Source organism: Rana temporaria, chromosome 3, assembly GCF_905171775.1.
Source record: "Rana temporaria chromosome 3, aRanTem1.1, whole genome shotgun sequence".
In the NCBI taxonomy this organism is placed as follows: Eukaryota; Metazoa; Chordata; class Amphibia; order Anura; family Ranidae; genus Rana; species Rana temporaria.
This window is the reverse complement of record NC_053491.1, coordinates 426324601-426334601: the sequence shown is the minus strand read 5'-3', so window position 1 is coordinate 426334601 and position 10001 is coordinate 426324601. Positions and strand designations below refer to the sequence as shown.

General features: G+C 45.1%; 1 long non-coding RNA gene across 1 annotated transcript; it reads right to left on the bottom strand.

The window, feature by feature from the left end:
• Window positions 1–326: 326 nt before the first annotated feature.
• LOC120933189 lies at window positions 327–6081 on the bottom strand. Its single transcript, XR_005748070.1, has 2 exons — window positions 5943–6081; window positions 327–988 (listed from the first exon to the last, which is right to left on the bottom strand). It is a non-coding gene; the product is annotated as an uncharacterized LOC120933189 (long non-coding RNA).
• Window positions 6082–10001: the final 3920 nt, after the last annotated feature.

The window sequence follows — 10001 nt, the reverse complement described above, 5'->3', positions numbered from 1 at the left end:
CCTTACGCCCGCTCGTTTGAGGCTATGCCGCTGTAAATTAGCAGGTGAGTAGATTAAAAATCACTACTAGCCTAGTTAATTTACGGCAATGTAGCCTAAACAGGCTAGGCCGCCCTAAAGTTAATCCAATCTCTCTGAATCTACCTACATGTGCGTGTAAAGGCAGGTCTCCCAATACTTTTGACAATATAGTGTACAGTATTTCTGACTGAACTTACCCTAATCCTTTGGTACCTATAGCCATCAGAGGTTTCTTCTCATATCGTTCTCCAGGATCTGGTTAAATGGAATGATCCCAAAATAAAAGTTGCCAGTCCACACATTTATTTATTGTAACAGCATGTTTTATTAGCATATTCTACACTTTACACTGCTCACACATCTTCTCTAAATACTTAGTAGATTTCTTCTCCCAAAATCTTTTGCTCACTAACTTGGCCACACTTGACCCTGATAAGACGTGTACAGAACAGACATCATCATTTTCTACCATTCTTTGCTCCACAATTTAAAGTGTGGAATGAGCCGTACCCGTGGGCCACATAGCAAGTCATTTCTTTCTCTTTTTAAATCTTGTCATAGTCGCCATTGTTGTTTTTCATCTTTCACATGTCGATCATGATGGGGTCTTTCTCTCGTTGTGGTGGGTGACAGTTATCATTCAGCCACTGGGATATGAAGTGGAAACATTTTTTGCCTTCTCCATTTATTTTTACGCGAGGGACAGGTCGTACAAAGGTCTGAGCGCCAGCATGAACATAGCTCTGCAAACAGACCGTATACAGAAAGGCCGTCAGATGGAGGAAACACACCAGTCCGAAGATGACCACAATAATGATGGTCTGAGGCTCCCACAGCCCGGCATCCACCGCGTCTTCCAGCTCCCTGAGCGTTAGGTTCCCCCTGGCTACAATATTGATGGGAGAGTAATTCATGTTGCCGTGGTGACCAGACACTGAGCCGAGGCCTTCTTCCCTAGCGATCCATCCTAGAAAAATGACACTTAATTAGTCCTGGTTGTTGCATAACAAGATTTGATTTTCAACACCTTCAGAGCTGTGATTTGTGAATGAACCCCAAAGCTCTTCAGTGATCTTCATTGATTTTATGGTGACAAAAGGTCTGTGAGGTAAGGAAACGTCTTACTTCAGCAACCAACGCATGCTGTTTGCAGCGAGCAAATTTTCCCTTTAAGCAGCAATCATACCTATGATTATTTATAGAGGGAAGGATAATTAGTATAATGGAATAATTGGAAGTCTAATCATAGGTGGCAGACTTTGCAGGAACCTTTTGTATAAAGCTGTCAGGCGTCGCAATGTTTGGAGACATCCACTCATACACTGCTGCTCAAACGCTGGTGTCTTGCCAAAAAAGGTCCCCGGCGGATTATGCGCCCCTCCGTACTGCGCAGGCGCGGCGCTTGCCTCCGAACATGTAGAGCTGAGAGTCGGCTCTAGACGGCGCCTGCGCACACCAAATTGTGCTACACTTCTGACATCCAGGCTCATTCCTTACCATCCCCGTGGACATGGAAGATGTTAAAAAATTAGTCAGGAGGTGGAGCGAGCGAAGCCGACTGGCCACTTACAGCGAGGTCGACGCAGGCACTGTCTAGAGCTGACTCTCAGTTCTACATGTTCGGCTATTTTCAGAGGCAAGCGCTGCGCTTGCCTAGTACAGGGGGGGCATTATCTGCCAGGGGGACACTCATTGGCAGAACACCGGCACCAAAAATTCGGACACATTAATCTTCTGTGTGTTTGGTGTGGAGCTCCTGTCCCTGACAACACCACACTTTTCTGTGTGTCCCCTAAACAAAAAAACAACTAAGGGCTTGATAAAGTGGTTGTAAACCCTTACAACACACTTTTTGCTACAGGTAAGCCTATAATAAGGCTTACCTGTAGCTACCCCGGATATCTCCTAAACCTGAATGTAATCGGCACATGCACACTGAAGCAACGGCACGTACGTACCGTTGCTTTCAGTGAGTGTACCGTTACGTGGAAGTGACGTCATCACGGCTCCGGCCAATCACAGCGCCGGAGCCGCGATACCCAGGGGTAACTCCGGGACGATATGTCGCTGGCTGGTGCTGTGTACGGGCACCACAACGAGGGCTTCGATCCCAGGTGAGTATTACATAATAAGCTAGTCAGGGGTGGACTGACAACTCATGGGGCCCCCAGGCAATAGGAGATTATGGGCCCCCCAGGCAATAGATTATGGGGCCACACATGTGAATGGTCCCAAAAACGTGTCAAAGTGTCCGATATGTCGGCTGCAATGTCACGGTCACAATAAAAATTGCAGATCGATGACATTACTAGTAAAATTAAATAAAAATGCCATAAATCTATCCCCTATTTTGTAGATGCTATAACTTTTGCGCAAACCAATCAATATACACCTATTGTTATTTTTTTTACCAAAAATATGTAGAAGAATACGTATCAGTCTAAACTGAGGGAAAAATTTTATTTATTTTTTTAAATTGGGATATTTATTAAATCAAAAAGTAAAAAATATTGTTCTTTTGTTTATAGCGCAAAAAATAAAAAACGCAGAGATGATCAAATACCACCAAACAAAAGCTCTATTTGTGGGGGGGGGAACATAAAGATTTAATTTGGGTACAGTGTTGCATGACCGCGCAATTGTCATTCAAAGTGCAGCAGCGCTGAAAACTAAAAATTGGTCTGGGCAGGAAGAGGGTGAAAATGCTCTGTATGGAAGGGGTTAAAGCAATCCTCTCCATAGCTGCCAGACAACGTGATCTAAGGGTGCTCTGCAATGTGAGGAATGTTCTGAATAAAGTTCAGTTCTGCGAAAACGCAAGGAACTAATTAAGTGTGGCTGCATGGAGCTGATAACAATGTGTTGTTTGGGTTTTCATGTCATCTTCCGAGGGGGAAAAGGACAGAGCTCCGTATAACACACAAATAGGAATTCTCCATAAAAAGTCATATAAAACTTCAATTTAAGGTATTTAGCAAGACAATGCAAAAAAAAAAAAAAAAAAAGCAGCAGCATGGCGGTGGAGCACTGGAGTCTCTGCTTCAATTCCCTGCCCATGATTTTTTTTTTTTTGGAGGGGACGTCTTTTGCACCTAGAACATTAGATTGTAAGCTCATTTGGGGAAGACTGTTAAAATAAATTCTCTGTACTCTATAAACTACCGTATTTATCGGGGTATTGCGCGCTCCGACGTATAGCGCGCACCCCTAAAGTGGACCCGACATTCCTGTAAAAAAACATTTTAGTACTTACAGTTTTGGTGTCCATCGGCGGCCTCGTCGGGTCCGTCTGCGGCTTCGGGTGTCCTCTTCGTCGGGTCCGGCGTCCTTCTGCGGCGTCCTCCTCGCTCGATCCCCGCTTTCCCACGCCGAATTTAAATACTGCGCCGGCATATACCGAGCGCAGTACACTCGTGTATAGTCGGGCAGGCTCGGCTACTCTCCCGCTCACGTCCTGTATGTCCAGGACGTGAGCGCGAGAGGAGCCGAGCCTGCCCGACTATACACGAGTGTACTGCGCTCAGTATATGCCGGCGCAGTGTTCAAACTCAGCGCAGGAAAGCGGGTATCGGCGCATATCGCGCACCCATGATTTTTCAGGGCAAAAAAGTGTGCGGTATACGCCGATAAATACGGTACTTATGTCTCAATTTAAAATAAATACAATTCAAGTAGCGTAGAATTGAAAGTCCACAACACAGAAAAAAAAAAAAAAAAACTTTGACTCCAGCAAATTGGAATTGGGTTTCTGCACCTGGAACATCATCATTATTCTGTACACTAGCACTGAATACATAAGTAGCTTAAAGTGATTGTAAAGGCTCGTTTTTTTTCTTTTTTTTTAATAACAAACATGTCATACTTACCTCCATTGTACAGCTTGTTTTGCACAGAGTGGCCCTGAACATCCTCTTCTGGGGTCCCTCGACCAACGGCGGATCCATGGGGGGGCAACAGGGCAATTGCCCCCCCCCCCCCCCCCCCGAGACAATCATGTCACATTGGCTTTAAAAAAAAAAATGTAATATTTTTTTTTTTAAAACTGCTTTGCAGTGCCTGCAGCTGCCGCTGCCAAGTCTCTCACTCTCTCTCTGTCATCACCAGGGCCGATCTGGCGCAGCCCGGTAGGCTGCCTGTCCTGAGGCTGCTTTGAGCTGTAGCTGACTGCAGCGCTCCCCCTCTCTCCTGCGTGTATGACACCGGGCATCTCTCGCTGTGTGTGAGAGCTGGGTCTGTGTTCGGCTGTACTGCCTGTGCTAGACCTGCTCATGTGATAGTAGATGGAGATGGAACACTTTACAACTTTACAACCCCTTTAACCACTTCCCGCACGGTCAATGGACAATTGACGTCCAGGAAGTGGTTGTGAAATCCTGACTGGACGTCCTGCAGGATTTCATGCCGACGGGGACGTGCAGCGTGGCGATTGGTGATGCGGGGTGTCAGTCTGACACCCTGCATCTCCAATCTCGCTAAAAAGCCTCCGGCGGAGGCTTTTTACCACGTGATCAGCCATGTCCAATCACGGCTGATCACAATGTAAACAGGAAGAGCCGTTGATGGCTCTTCCTCACTCGTGTCTAACAGAGGGGGGTTCTCGCTGATTGTTTATCAGCGCAGCCCCCCCCCCCCCCTCGGACCACCAGGAAAGCCCACACTGGACCACTAGGGAAGGGCAGTAAAAAAAAAAAAAAGGCCAGTATAAAAAAAAAAGAGAATAGATGCCAATCAGTGCCCATGGGGCACTGACTGACAACATGGGACTGACACTGGCACTGGGATAAACAAGTGATGCCCAGCAATGCCATCAGCGCCACCCCTCAGTGTCCACCAGTGCCACCCCTCAGTGCCCATCTATGCCCAGTACCCACCTATCAGTGCCCATCTGTGACACCCATAAGTGCTGCCTATGAGTGCCCATCAGTGCTGCCTATGAGTGCCCATCAGTGCCGTCTATCAGTGCCACCTATCAGCGTCCAACAGTGCCGCCTCACCAGTGCCCATCAGTGCCACCTCATCGGTGCCCATCAGTGCCACCTTATCCGTGCCCATAATCGAAGTAGAAAACGTACTTATTTACCCAAAAAATTAACAGAAAAAAAAACTAAATAAAAAAAAAAATCTGTCTTTTTTTAGTTGTTGCGCAAAAAATAAAAATCGCAGAGGTGATCAAATACCACCAAAATAAAGCTCTATTTGTTGGAACAAAATGATAAAAAATTGTTTGGGTACAGTGTAGCATTACCGCGCAATTGTCATTCAAAGTGCGACAGCGCTAAAAGCTGAAAATTGGCTTGGGCTCGTAAGTGCCTGGTATGAAAGTGGTTAAAGGAACCTATTTAGAAAAAAAAAAAACGAACCTTTACAATCCCTTTAACATTTAAAAACAAAACAAAAAACTGCTGTGTATAAATTCCTTCCACCATATAACAAAGTAAAGAAGGTCTTGCTATTAGAACACATTCTATGGCACTAAGAGGATGGAGGTAAACATTGGTGGACGAATGCCAGAGCACTGTGTATGGCAGTGACTGCTTTCTCTCCCAACCCTGGTATTGGGTCACGGGGCAACATCTGACTTGGAGGGGCAAACCACAATAAATAGCCCTGTGACCGTCCTGTCATACAAAGGCTGTGTGGAAATGCCGTTCCCCGCCTGTTCCCTATTTCCCTCAGAAGTGGTGCCAGGTCTCGCAGAGTACCTTGCTGATGTCAGCACTTCCTGTCAAATGAATACTTTGTGACCATCAGTTCATTTTAGAAAATGAGAACAATTGTGCGCTAAGTCACCACGGCTGCCTGTCTGTCACATGCGTTTTGCGGGAAATTTCTCTCATTGCGATTGCAAATGGATTGTCATGACCCAGTCAGGGGTCTGCTATTAACAATGGGTGGAAAAATGAGTTTTGTGTTTTAATTACCTGCGGCGTGTCAGAGGCGGCGAGGTCAGCGCTGGGTAACGGCAGGATGAGGATTCTGGTGCATTTCTGCATCTATATGGAGCTCGGTTTCTGTGCAGAATTTACAGAGGCAGGAAAAGGAGGAGGGGGGGAGAGGGACGTTCATGATTGTGGTTGCTTTGGAAACGCACCTCACCTCTGGGCTGCAGCGCTAAAGAGAAGGAAAAAATGTTTAAAATATCTCTTACAGAAAATACAGGAGTCTTCTGGTACCCAAGGAGTGATGATTAACACCATGCTATTGCAGCCGAGGAAACACCCTAAAATCCAGAGCGTCCCCCTCATACAAAATGTATTGTCATTATATTACAGATCATACAGTGATATTCAGGCATAGCTCGACACAGAACACAATATCAAGTACAGTGCCTTGAAAAAGTATTCATACCCCTTGAAATTTTCCACATTTTGTCATGTTACAACCAAAAATGTAAATGTATTTTATTGGGATTTTATGTGATAGACCAACACTTAGACCCCTTTCACATTGAGGAGTTTTTCAGGCGGTACAGCGCTAAAAATAGCGTTGCTATCCCGCCTGAAAAACTCCTTCACTGCAGACTCAATGTGAAAGCCCGAGGGCTTTCACACTGAGGAGATGCGCTGGCGGGAGACAAAAAAATCTCCTGTCAGCAGCATCTTTGGAGCGGTGAGAGGAGCGGCATGTATACCGCTCCTTCACCGCTCCTTCCCATTGAAAACAATGTGAAGTGGAAGGAAAATGATAAATGGTTTTTAATTTTTTTTACAAATAAATTTGTGAAAAGTGTGGTGTGCATTTGTATTCAGCCCCCCTGAGTCAATACTTTGTAGAATCACCTTTCCCTGCAATTACAGCTGCAAGTCTTTTTGGGGATGTCTCTACCAGCTTTACACATCTAGAGAGTGACATTTTTGCCCAATCTTCCTTGCAAAATAGCTCAATATCTGTCAGATTGGATGGAGAGCGTCTGTGAACAGCAATTTTCAAGTCTTGCCACAGATTCTCAATTGGATTTAGGTCTGGACTTTGACTGGGCCATTCCAACACATTAATTTGCTTTAAAGCACCCCGTCCCTCCGTGCTCACGCGCAGAAACGAACGCATACCTAAGTCGCGCCCGCATGTAAACAGTATTTAAATCACACATGTGAGGTATTGTTAAGATCGTTAGAGTGAGAGCAATAATTCGAGCAAAAGACCTCGGGCCAGATCCACGTACCTCGGCGCTTCTCTCCGCCAGGCGCAGCGTATCTAAGATACACTACGTCGCCGTAACTTATTTTTATTTTTTTCAAATCCACAAAGAATGTGCGCCGTAAGTTACGGCGGCGTAGTGTATCTTTGGCGGCGTAATGGCGCGCCATTCAAATATCTGTGATGGGGGCATGTTTTATGTAAATACGTCGTGACCCGACGTAAACAACGTTTTTTTTTTAACTGCGCATGCGCCGTCCGTGGATCCCAGTGCGCATGCTCGAAATGAAACCGGAACAAGCCAATGTTTAAGACGGTGACATCATTCTACGCAAATCCCTATTCGCGAACGACTTACGCAAACGACGTAAGAAATTCAAAATGCGAGGCGGGAACGACGGCCATACTTAACATTGAGTACGCCTCATAATAGCAGGTTTAACTATACGCCGGAAAAAGCCGAACGCAAACGACGTAAAAAAAATGCGCCGGCCGGACGTACGTTCGTGGATCGCCGTAACTAGCTAATTTGCATACTTGACGCGGAATTCGACGGAAACGCCACCTAGCGGCCGCTGAAAAATTGCACCTAAGATCCGACGGCGTACTAAGACGTACGCCTGTCGGATCCATTCGAGATGCCGTCGTATCTTGTTTTGTAGATACAAAACAAAGATACAACGCGCAAAATTTGAAATTACGCGGCGTATCAATAGATACGCCGGCGTAATTGTTCTGTGGATCTGGCCCCTCCTCTGTAACTCAAAACGAGTAACCTGTAGACATTTTTAAACGTCGCCTATGGAGATTTTTAAGGGTCAAAGTTTGTCGCCATTACACGAATGGGCGCAATTTTGAAGCGTGACATGTTTGATATCAGTTGACTCGGCCTAACATTATCTTTCACAATATAAAAATAAATTAAGTTAACTTCACAGTTTTCTTATTCTTTAATTCAAAAAAGTGTATTTTTTCCAAACAAATTGCATTTGTAAGACCGCTGCGCAAATATGGTGTGAGATAAAGTATTGCAACGACTGCCATTTTATTCTCTAGGGTGTCTGAAAAAAAAATTATAAAATGTTTGGGGGTTCTAAGTAATTTTCTAGCAAAAAAAAATATATATTTTAACCACTTACCACTTAACCACATACCGAGCATTTTCACCCCCTTCCTGCCCAGGCCAATTTTCAGCTTTCAGCACTGTCACGCTTTGAATTACAAATTGCGCTGTCGTGCGACGTGGCTCCCAAACAAGATTGTCAACCTTTTTTTTCCCACAAATAGAGCTTTCTTTTGTGATATTTGATCATCTCTGCGTTTTTTATTTTTTTGCACTATAAACAAAAAAAGACTGACAATTAAAAAAAAAAAAAAAACACAATATTTTTTACTTTTTGCTATAATAAATATCCCAATTTTGTTTTAAAAAAAATAATTTTTTTCTCATTTAGGCCGATACGTATTCTTTTACATATTTTTGGTAAAAAAAAACGCAATAAGCGTATATTGATTGGTTTGCGCAAAAGTTATAGCCACTACAAAATAGGGGATAGATTTATGACTTTTTTAATTCTAATTTTTTTTACTAGTAATGGCAGCGGTCTGCGATTTTTGGTCAGGACTGCGATATTGCAGCGGACAGTTCGGACACTTTTAACAACATTTTGGGACCATTCATATTTATACAGCGAACAGTGCTATAAATATGCACTGATTACTGTATAAATGTGACTGGCAGGGAATGGGTTAACACTAGGGGCTCTTTCACACGGAGCGGATCCGTATTGATCCACTCCGTTAGCCAGTTTGGCTCAGCGGGGATTCCTCCGTTAATCCCCGCTGAGCTGTCGGCTGACAGGGCGGTCCCCGCACACAGGGCAGAGACCGCCCTGTCTCTCCTCCGCTCTCCCCTATGGGGAATCAGATGAATACGGACTGTCTGTCCGTATTCATCCGATCCGTCAGATGGAAGAAAAATAGGGTTTTCTTCGTCTGGAAAAACGGATCCTGACGGAGGCGGGTGATTACGGACGTTAGCGGATGCTCCATCCGCTAATGGCCGTGATCCCATAGGGAACCATTGTAAGTCCGTAAACGGACTTATGAAAGGTGGACCGTTTGTCCGCTGGTGTGAAAGGGCCCAAAGGGCCGATCAAGGGGTTAAAAGTGTTCCCTAGGGAGTGATTCTTACTGTGGGGGGAGGGGACTGACTGGGGGAGGTGACCGATCGGTGACCCGATGTACAAGGGACATACCATCGGTCTCCTCTCCCTGACAGGACGTGGATCTCTGTGTGTTTACACACAGAGATCCACGTCCCAGGCTCTGTAACTGCCGATCGCGGGTATGTGGCGGACATCGCGGCCGCCAGGCACGAGCATCGGCACCCGCGGGACGCGGTGGGGCACGTGCTCCCCCTGGCGGCCGGGAGGCCCGAGGACGTCATACGACGTCCACCCAGGATGGCAGAGCCACCTTGTGGACGTCACATGTCTATACACAGGTATTGAAGTGAATAACTTGTAAACAACAAATTTGAAAAATAGGCCCGGCCCCTAGGTGGTTAATGAATGGATTAATGAAATAATTAATTAAAAGAAAATAACATCCCCTTATACTGAATGTCATGCGGTATAGAAGCTTTACAAACATATTTTGAACTCCAAGATTTTTCTTTTATTCTCAAGTCTCTTTTTTTGAGTAGTAAATAGAATCTTAGTCTTCAGTATGCCTTATGATTATGCCGTAATATATTTCTCTCCTTTGAGGGGATTGTCAGTAGCTTAAGCCAATAAGATCCCTTGGTTCCAGTTTGTTCCATAAGAAAAACCTGCCATAGG